Raw genomic sequence first — 10637 nt, 5'->3', positions numbered from 1 at the left:
CCCTTGAGTGATGCAATCGAGAAATGCTTGCCCTGGTTCGGGCCACTCCATCTGGGTAAGGTCAGGGGCAGTGATAGAAATGAACTTTTCGAGTCAGAGTAAGGGGAGATGATGGAGGTAAAAGGGTTAAATGAGAACTCATTAAGAATAATTAACTATAATCATATTAAGCATTACGTGAGTGCAACAATAGCTGGGAATCCACTAAGGGTGAATCCAGATCATACACTTTACTTTCTGTCTTAAACTTAAGTTCCACATTTGCAAGTTGCTTGAGACTGCAAGGTCAGTGACGTCAACTAGCTAAAAGGCTCCATTGTTGTACAGAACGGGTAGTCCCATTTCTAGACAGCCAGTCTAGGGTGCTAATGCCTTAACGCAAACTGTGTTTCTCTAATTAATGTTAGATGCAGGCGTGGATGATTTGGAAAACTGGCAAGAGATGGAATGAGAAACTTGCACCAATATATTTAAATACATATATCTCTTACATTGATGGACAGGCATTTTGGCCGAATTGAGTAAATTATAAATTAGTTAAAGCCAATCAGGAGTAGAAAGAAGGCTAGACCTTAAGATAATAGCTCCTTGAGAATCACTTACCAGGATGGATGAACTCATCCCGGGATCACCCCATCTATATTTCTGAAACATATTTCCTTTGCTGCTTGCTTTTGCTAATCGCCATCATTCTTTTGTTTAAATTACTTAGTTATTTTATCCTGTGTATTATGATTTGAAGAATTACTGTGATCTGTAATTGAATGAAAACTCAACTGCTGTATTCGCTAAAGACAATCAATCTGACTAGCTTGCCGCAGGGCTAGTTAGAAACTCTCTTAATTTTGTATTGAAAATAAGTTCACCAGTGGCACAGCTGACAAATAAAGTACAAGTGGAATTTTCCAAAAAGCACCGACTTGATCTCTGTTATTTGTGAATTGAGAAGGGACAACAGATATCCAGGGTTCCGAATAGACACAGAGATCCATCAGGCAGGGTGCCAAAATGCTGTCCAAAATGTACTCAACTGCGGAAGGCAAAGGAAGACTGTACATCGCACCGGCTGTGAAGGCACAAGAACGCTGCGCTGGCAAGGTGGTCCCGGTCATTGTCGTTTGACAAGTCACCGAAACCCGACCACCAACCCGTCAAGATCATGTGGACAACGACGATATGCCATAGCCTCCATGTTAAACCACGTCAAATGCGGGCTTCTACCGAATAATGCAGTATTTATATACCAAAATGGTGCAGGAACTTCAGCGGAAATACAGATGTGCAGTCAAATGCAAATGTCTAAACATTGCTGTCAAAGTGAGCTGTTAGATCCTTGAAAACGTCACCTTGCTGCCTGCCTCAGCACTGGCATTCATTGAATCTTGTAATTTTGTTGCATTTGCATGGTTGATACAAATTAAGCTCAATATCAATGACTAATATATACAAGCATACTCTTTTAATGATGTAATAATTGTTGATTTTTAATCAACTTTTCGCACTCTTGAAATTATCTAATATCAGTGTGGAGAATCATTCTTTGAGGTTCTGAATTGTTTCAGGAGATTTTTAAAATGTCAATTCTTTTCTTACTTTCCCTTCCTTTTTTTCTCTCTTTTACTGCAATCTCTCTTTCCCTCCCTCTCCCTCTCTCTGTATGGCACAGTGAATTCACCCACTCTCATTTCAAATTCCTTCTCAGCCCTTCCGCTGTTTATTACCCAACACTTTGGCTAAGGAGATATCCTCTTGCCTGACTTGTTCTCTTTGGTCCCAGGTGCCAAACCTCCCTTCCTGTGTTGTTATCAGCTCACATTTCCAGTAACTTAATGGACAACATCCAAAATGTTTTCAAGCTGAAGAATGTACAGCAAAGTCAAACGGAGGTTCCAGGGTGTCCTAAAACAGCAATATCTGGGCAATCTATCATTATCTCATGCATATCTGCAGTGTCCACTCCTATTTATGCTCAAGCACAGAAGTGGAATTCAACCTCTGACTGGCAGATTCAGAGGCAGGAATAACACTAGCTAAGACAAGTTACTGTAATGTTGGCTTCCAGCAGGACAACTTCACAGTCTGAATTGTTCGGACCATGTGAATATGCAAAGCGCTTAGTGTAGGGATATTCAGGATGCCTTCTTCGGGCTGCTGAAGGAGTTGTTTGCAAATTTATAAAGTATAAACAGGTTAATGCAGAGGTCCTGTGGTGCAGTGGGTAACCTGCCTGTCTTCGAGTCAGTGAATCCGGGTTTGGGGCCCACACCAGGACTCGATGACCAAGGAAGTTTTATTCATAATGTGGGAAGACAGATTTGATTATCAAGCTGTAAATGCAGATGGGGAAAACAGGAGGGTTTCTCGGTCAGTCATGGTGAAGTGGAATGGTGCCCCTCAAGCGAGAGGCTCTGATGAGCTATTCCAGGAAACGTTAATCATGGAGACAGCCATAAGCACATATAGGCAGCATGGTAGCATGGTGGTTAGCACTGTTGCTTCACAACGGCAGGGTCCCAGGTTCGATTCCCCCTTAGGTCACTGTCTGTGCGGAGTCTGCACGTTCTCCCCATGTCTACGTGGGTTTCCTTCCGGTGTTCCGCTTTCCTCTCACAGTCCAAAGATGTGCAGGTTAGGTGGATTGGCCATGATAAATTGCCCATAGTGTTCAAAAAGGTTAGGTGGGGTTACTGGGTTGTGGGGATACGGTGGAGGTGTGGGCTTAGGTGGGTTGGTCTTTCCAGTGTGGACTCGATGGGCCGAATGGCCTCCTTCTGCACTGTGAATTCTATGTCTATGTCCCTGTTTCACTGAGTCGTAATATCCATCCAACGCTCATTCCCCTCAATCTTCTGGGAACTCCCAAAACCACCTTCAGCAGCATGCCCCTGTCTGATGATTCCTTCCGTCGTCCATTCCAGGGCAAATCCATCTCCACATCTTTACTGGGCACCATCTTCCCTCCAGCGTTGTCTTGCAGAGAAACAGCCATTTTCCCCTCTGCTTTCCACAGCAGCTGCACTTCTTGTCTCTCCCTCCAGACTCTCTCTCCATTCAAAGTCGCTGAGACAGTCAATCCGCAATCAAAAAACATCTGCCTCTCCCTTTGATGTCAGGTGTTAAATCTGGCACATGCATTCCAATAAACTCGAACTGGGCCTCCGATCACCATGTTAACCAAGCCACACAGGGCAGAACTAGTAGCAAGCCACGTGATCTTTTTAATTATCCCATTTTCTCTTGAATTAAAAAAACTGTTTAAACCATAGCCATTTCATAAAATTTGCATTCAGAACAATCTAATGAATTAATCGGGTTGCAGTTGAAAATAATGAAGGACATGTCCTAGCCCCACTTGCCTCTGTGCTTGTCGAGAGCTTCAGGTTTTTAGGTGTCCAGATTACCAACAATCTGTCCTGGTTCCCCCATGCCGATACTATAGTTAAGAAAGCCCACCAAAGACTCTACTTTCTCAGAAGACGAAGGAAATTTGGCATGTCAGCTACGACTCTCACCAACTTCTACAGATGTACCATAGAAAGCATTCTTTCTGGTTGTATCACAGCTTAGCATGGATCCTGCTCTGCCCAAGACCGCAGGAAACTACAAAAGGCCGTGAAAGCAGCCCAGGCCATCACGCAAACCAGCCTCCCATCCATTGACTCTGTCTATAATTCCCACTGCCTCGGAAAGGCAACCAGCATAATTAAGGACCCCACGTACCCCGGACATAATCTCTTCCATTTTCTTCCGTCAGGAAAAAGATACAAAAGTTTGAGGTCATGCACCAACCGACTCAAGAACAGCTTCTTCCCTGCTGACATCAGACTTTTGAATGGACCTACCTCGTATTAAGTTGATCTTTTCTCTACACCCTAGCTATGACTGTAACATTACATTCTGCAGTCTCTCCTTCCTTCCCTATGTCCGGTGTGCGTTGTCTGTATAGCATGCAAGGAACAATACTTTTCACTGTATACTCGTGCATGTGACAATAATAAATCTAATCAAATCAAAATCAAATCGTACATATTAAGAGAGGGGATGGCAAAAACTCTGCCTGGAGAAACGAATTACGTATAAATGCCTGTCTGGGGTTACATCAGGCATTCTATGCTGCATTTCACTAAACAATAGGGAGTTCTCCTGGTGTCCTGACACACATTCCTGACTCTATCATTTTCACCATCTAAAACAGATGAATGAAGGATTAATCCAGCTTGCTGTTTGTGGCATTGTACTGCATTCACCTACACAGCAGTGCCTGAGAAATGAATGAGGTGTTAGCGGTTTGTGGTGTCCAAAGGAAATTATAAGGCATTGTAGATGTTGAAATTCTTTTCTTTCTGTTCATCAAGTCTGCAGCAGACTTGACACCGGGCGTTCTTGCATTTCATACCTTTGCAGGATATGTGTCAGTCTCAAGTTTTCAATTTAATTCTTTCATTGTTAACATTCTTATGCATGAAAAATACAGCAAGGAATATGATATAGCACATGGAAGGAAAAATGGAAGGTTGAATATAATCATTATATATATATTTCATTTATCCATTTATGGGATGTGAGTGTTGCTGGCTCGGCCACCATTTATTACCCATCCCTAATTACCCTCGAGAAGGTGGCATTGAGTCACCTTCTTGAGCAGCCACCGTCTATGTGGTATTCATACACCCACAGTGCTGTTAGGGCGGGAGCTCCAAGATTTTGACCCAGTGCCAGTGAAGGAACAGCGATATAGTTCCAAGTCAGGTTGGTGTGTGGCTAAAAGGGGAACTTGCAAGTGGCAGTGTTCCCATGTATGAGTTGTATCATGACCGGTACAGGCTTGGGGGGCCGAAGGGCCTGTTCCTGTGTTGTTTTGTTCTTTGTTCTAATCTGTTGCGCTTGTTTTTGTGGTTAAGGTTGTGGGCTTGGAAGGTGCAGTCGAAGGAGTCTCGACAAGTTCCTTCAGTGTGTCTTGTATCTCATTGACGGGTCACATCCAGACAGTTACTGGGCTCATGAAGGTGATTCTTTGTGTGAACAATGTCCAGTGGAAGTTGAAAATCTGTCATGAGGAGCAGACAAGGGACATGCAGACACTGGGACACATGCAGCAAATTTCTAGACAACATGGACAGAATTAACTACAGTCAGGACAGGTCACCTTGATGGTAGAAATTCTTCTGTGCTTGAATAATGGGAGAGGAACACTCACCAGCGCCTGGGATCCCTCACTAAGAGTTACAATTACCGTTACCACGCTGCTGCCACCGTGCATCGGGGGCGAAGGTGGCAGGTGGGATGCCGATGATTTGGGCTGCTTTGTCCTGGGTGACGTTGAACCTCCTCAGCATTGTTGGACCTAAGCAAATATTATAGATGCAGTTAAGGGGAGGCTTGATATGAAGGATTTGGGAATAAATCATTATTCTGATAGAGAAGATGTGGAAAGGTGAGAGGAGTCTCAAGTGCTTGGATCGGTTGGGTCTGTGCTGTATATCCTGTGTGACCCAATGCAATATTAATGAGTAAAGCTAACAATATGAGAAACAGGAATTCAAACGGTGGCACAGTAGTTAGCACTGCTGCCTCACAGCACCAGGGATTTGGGTTCGATTCTGGCCTTGGGTGACTTTCTGTGTGGAGTTTGCATGAGTTTTCTCCGGGTGCTCCGGTTTCCTCCCATAGTCCAAAGGTGTGCAGGTCAGGTGGATTAGCCATGCTAAATCGCCACTTAGTGTCCGAACGTTAGATGGGGTTACTCGGAGGGAGAAGTGGTAGGGTGTTCTTTCAGAGGGTCAGTGCAGTCTCGATGGGCCGAATGGCCTCCTTCTGCACTGCAGGGAATCTATGGATTCTATGGAAATGAAACAATAAAATGCCTCCAATCTGGTGCCATTTATATTATTAGTCATTGGGCTGGTACTTCTAGAATAACAACCATAATAATTAGACAATCTCCTGGATTACTCTACCAATTGCACAAGAATACCTCCCCAGAGGAGGAGGACAAACTGGTTTCTATTGGAAAATTTGTATTCAGCCAAATATATTCCTGTAATTTAATTTCCAGTTCTGTGGAGTTTCATAATGTAACTTCTGCAATTTTACGAACCTTTCCCGCAATGTAGAAAATGGCACATTAGGAATCTGCCTTCCCAGCATCGCTCAGTTATTGTAGCTTTCCTAAAAATTTGGAAGGCTTTTTGTGGATGTGATAGCGTAGCTGCGTTACATTTGTGAAGCAAATAGGCCACCAAATTGAACTTTCTTCCCAATGCCAGATTGTAAATTGGCAAATGTCATATTGCATAAATATTTCCCCCCAGGTTCGCTGCAGCATGGTAACAGAGCGAAGTCCAACATAAAATGACTGGCGTTTTGGCTGGCTCAAGATGAGGTATTTTTTTTTCACCTCTCTTGCACTTTCAATAAAGCCACACATACTTGGTGCATCTCCTTTGCAGTCATTTGCTTCAACTTGCTATGCAGCTTGCATAATAACCCACTTGTGCCTCGAAGAATTTGGCATTACAATAAATACCTTTCATAGAACCTGCATCTGTGTGTAATCCAACACGACAAAAATTATAATGGCATAGCTACATAGCCAGTATTTAGGAAGCGTCAAATCTTCACAAGAAATTAACCTGACGTTAAAGAATCAACAGTCAAAGGATCAACAGAAATTAATAGCAGCTGCAAGGTGCTGAATAGATTTTTATGTGCTCTATTGACAGCAACAACAAAAATTTGCATTTATATGATGTGCCGTTAATGCAGTAACATGGCCCAGTACGCTTCACAGGACTTTTGTCAAATAAAATTTGACACCGAAGCACTTAACGTGATCAAAAGATTAGCCAAGGAAGCTGGGGACGAGGAGTGTCTTAAAGAAGGAGAGAGAGGCAGAGAGGTTCAGGGCATGAATTCCAGAGCTTGGAACCAGTGACTGAAGCACAGCCGTAGCTTCTCGGACCTTTCGGCTAAGAGTGAGAGTCGGGTCACGTCCCGAGGGTGAGGTGCAATGCCTCAACTTGTCAGCTTGGATCTTGTGTGTATCTCTTGTGGAGACCATCGATTGGACTAAGTTTGATTTTGAATTTTTTTTGTTTTTTTCAGCAAACGAGAAGTCCACGCTGTGCACTGGTTTTGTTACTTTGAGAGAGGAATAAACGGAAAAATAAAATGGCAGAGATGCTCAAGAAGGCAGAATTATCAAGGCTCGAGGAGGCTGCAGGGATCGGGAGAGACGAGATTGTCGTGTTATTCACCCTGGAATAACACGGACTACAACACGATGCAGATAAATGATAAAGCATGCACCAAACGTAGGCGTTGGTTCAATAAGATTTATTGAACTTCTGTAACAATGCACACAGCTGGCTGTGGGTTGACTCTCTACTACTCTAAGTAAACTAACATTAACTATCTACAGTACGAAGTCTTACAACACCAGGTTAAAGTCCAACAGGTTTGTTTCGATGTCACTAGCTTTCGGAGCACTGCTCCTTCCTCAGGTGAATGAAGAGGTATGTTCCAGAAACACATATATAGACAAATTCAAAGATGCCAAACAATGCTTGGAATGCGACCATTAGCAGGTGGTTAAATCTTTACAGATCCAGAGATGGGGTAACCCCAGGTTAAAGAGGTGTGAATTACATCAAGCCAGGACAGTTGGTAGGATTTCGCAGGCCAGATGGTGGGGGATGAATGTAATGTGACATGAATCCCAGGTCCCGGTTGAGGCCGCACTCATGTGTGCGGAACTTGGCTATAAGTTTCTGCTCGGCGATTCTGCGTTGTTGCGCGTCCTGAAGGCCGCCTTGGAGAACGCTTACCCGGAGATCAGAGGCTGAATGCCCTTGACTGCTGAAGTGTTCTCCGACTGGAAGGGAACATTCCTGCCTGGTGATTGTTGCGCGATGTCCGTTCATTCGTTGTCGCAGCGTCTGCATGGTCTCGCCAATGTACCACGCTTTGGGACATCCTTTCCTGCAGCGTATGAGGTAGACAACGTTGGCCGAGTCGCACGAGTACGTACCGCGTACCTGGTGGGTGGTGTTCTCACGTGTAATAGTGGTATCCATGTCAATGATCTGGCACGTCTTGCAGAGATATCGATCGACAGTTCCAACGCGCCACAGCGAAAAACCGCACCGACCTCCTCAGACCTGTTACCCGATATTGACACCGAGGACCCGAAGGCACCTTTTCGAGTCGGTATCGTTACAAAAAACAGGGTGTCCCCAAAGCAAAGAATCCAGCCTCTATTGGTATACAGCATCGATCCAGATGATGAGTGGTGTGCCACCCTTACGGCCAACATTACGGCCCAAATACGATTCCGCCTGGACACTGGCGCCTCCGCCAATCTCCTCCAAAGCCTTTGTGTCAAACCAGCCATCCTCCCATCAGCCTGACAGCTGTTAGATTATAATGGCAATGCCATTGCTGCCAGCGGCTCGTGTCAACTTGAAGTGACGCACAGGTCACGCAAAGCCATTCTTCCGTTTGAAATCGTGGGCTCCTGGAAAGCCTCCCTGCTTGGCCCGCAGGCATGCAAGCTGTTGAACCTAGTTCAGAGAGTTCACTCTCTCTCTCCTGCTGACGCGTCTGCCTTTCAGGACACCGACTTCAGGGCGCAGCTTGACGCCATTATCAACCAGTACCACAATGTCTTCGAGGGCGTGGGCATGCTCCCGTACACCTACAATATTTTATTAAAACCGAATGCCACGCCTGTGGTGCACGCACCTCGCAGGGTCCCAGCACCCCTTAAGGACCGCCTCAAGCAGCAGCTGCAGGACCTCCAGAACCAGGGAGTGATTTCCAAAGTCACGGAACCGACCGACTGGGTCAGTTCCATGGTATGTGTAAAAAAGCCTTCCGGCGAATTGAGAATTTGCATTGATCCCAAGGATCTAAATCGCAATATCATGAGGGAGCATTATCCAATTCCCAAGCGCGAAGAGCTCACATGTGGGATGGCTCGCGCCAAGCTCTTCACCAAACTCGACGCCTCAAAAGGATTCTGGCAAATCCAGCTCGATAAATCCAGCAGGAAACTCTGCACGTTTAACACCCCCTTTGGAAGACATTGTTACAACAGGATGCCGTTTGGGATCATCTCTGCTTATGGAACAAATGATGGAAGGTATTGAAGGTGTTCATGTCTATGTCGATGACATAATCATTTGGTCCACCACCCCGCAGGAGCATGTTATTCGCCTCCAGAGTGTATTCAGACGTATACATGAGCATGGCCTCCGCCTCAACAGTGCCAAATGCTCTTTTGATCAGTTAGAACTTAAGTTCCTCGGGGACCACATCTCCCAATTGGGTGTGCAGCCAGATACAGACAAGGTAGCTGCCATCACAGCTATGAAAACACCAGAGGACAAGAAGACGGTCCTCTGATTTCTGGGCTTGGTCAATGTTTTGGGGAAATTTATCCTTCACCTCGCCTCTTATACCACGGCTCTCAGGAACCTGGTCAGGAAATCAACAGACTTCCAATGGCTCCCTGCCCATGAGCGCGAATGGAGAGAACTCAAGACAAAACTGACCACGGTCCCGGTCTTAGCTTTCTTTGATCTAGCAAAGGAGACCAAAATTTCGACCGATGCCAGTCAATCCGGCATTGGGACTGTGTTCCTTCAACGTGATGAGGCCTCATCATGGGCCCCCGTTGCATATGCGTCACGTGCGATGACCCCCACGGAGCAGCGCTACGCGCAGATAGAAAAGGAGTGCCTGGGCCTTCTGACCGGTGTTGTTAAGTTTCACGATTATGTCTACGGACTTCCTCAATTCATCGTCGAGACCGACCATCGCCCGCTGGTCAATATAATACAGAAAGACTTGAACGACATGACGCCTCGCCTCCAGCGTATTCTTCTCAAGCTCCGGCGATACGACTTCCAGCTGGTATACACCCCAGGCAAGGACCTCATCATTGCCGACGCTCTCTCCAGGGCTGTCAACACTCCGTGTGACCCAGCGGGATTTGTCTGCCAGGTAGACGCCCATGTGGCATTCGCGGCTCCAATCTACCTGCCTCGGACGAACGCCTCGTCCAAATTCGCCGCGAGATGGCGGCTGACCCCTTGCTACAGCGTGTCATGCGCCAGCTAACGGACGGGTGACTCAAGGGCCAATGCCCGCAGTTCTATAATGTCAGAGATGATCTGGCAGTAGTAGACGGGGTTCTTCTAAAACTGGACCGCATTGTCATCCCACATAGCATGCGCCAGCTTGTCCTGGAACAACTACACTGTCATGATATTTAGATAAACATCATGGTGCAAACATACATACACACTTATAGACAGATCAACGGACCAATCAATACACACACAACATCACAGCCAATCACTGGCAAGAGCATACACACTATAAAACGGGGAACACGACACTTCCCGCTCATTTCCAGCAGGAGACAGCTCAGGGCACAGAGCTCACAGCAAGCCACTCAGACATTCACCATGTGCTGAGTGCTTCTCCAAGATAGTGTTAGGGATAGGTCCACAGGTTAGAGGGTAATGAACGAACCACAGTAACCAGTTAACAGATGTTGTTATTGTTAGTAATAAAACTGAGTTGTACCATCTGCAACCGTGTTGGTTCGTCTATGTAGCAGAGCACGCAAC

This window comes from Scyliorhinus torazame, chromosome 21 (genome assembly GCF_047496885.1).
Source record: "Scyliorhinus torazame isolate Kashiwa2021f chromosome 21, sScyTor2.1, whole genome shotgun sequence".
NCBI lineage: Eukaryota > Metazoa > Chordata > Chondrichthyes > Carcharhiniformes > Scyliorhinidae > Scyliorhinus > Scyliorhinus torazame.
The sequence above is the reverse complement of the archived record's forward strand: the minus strand, read 5'-3'. Positions refer to the sequence as shown.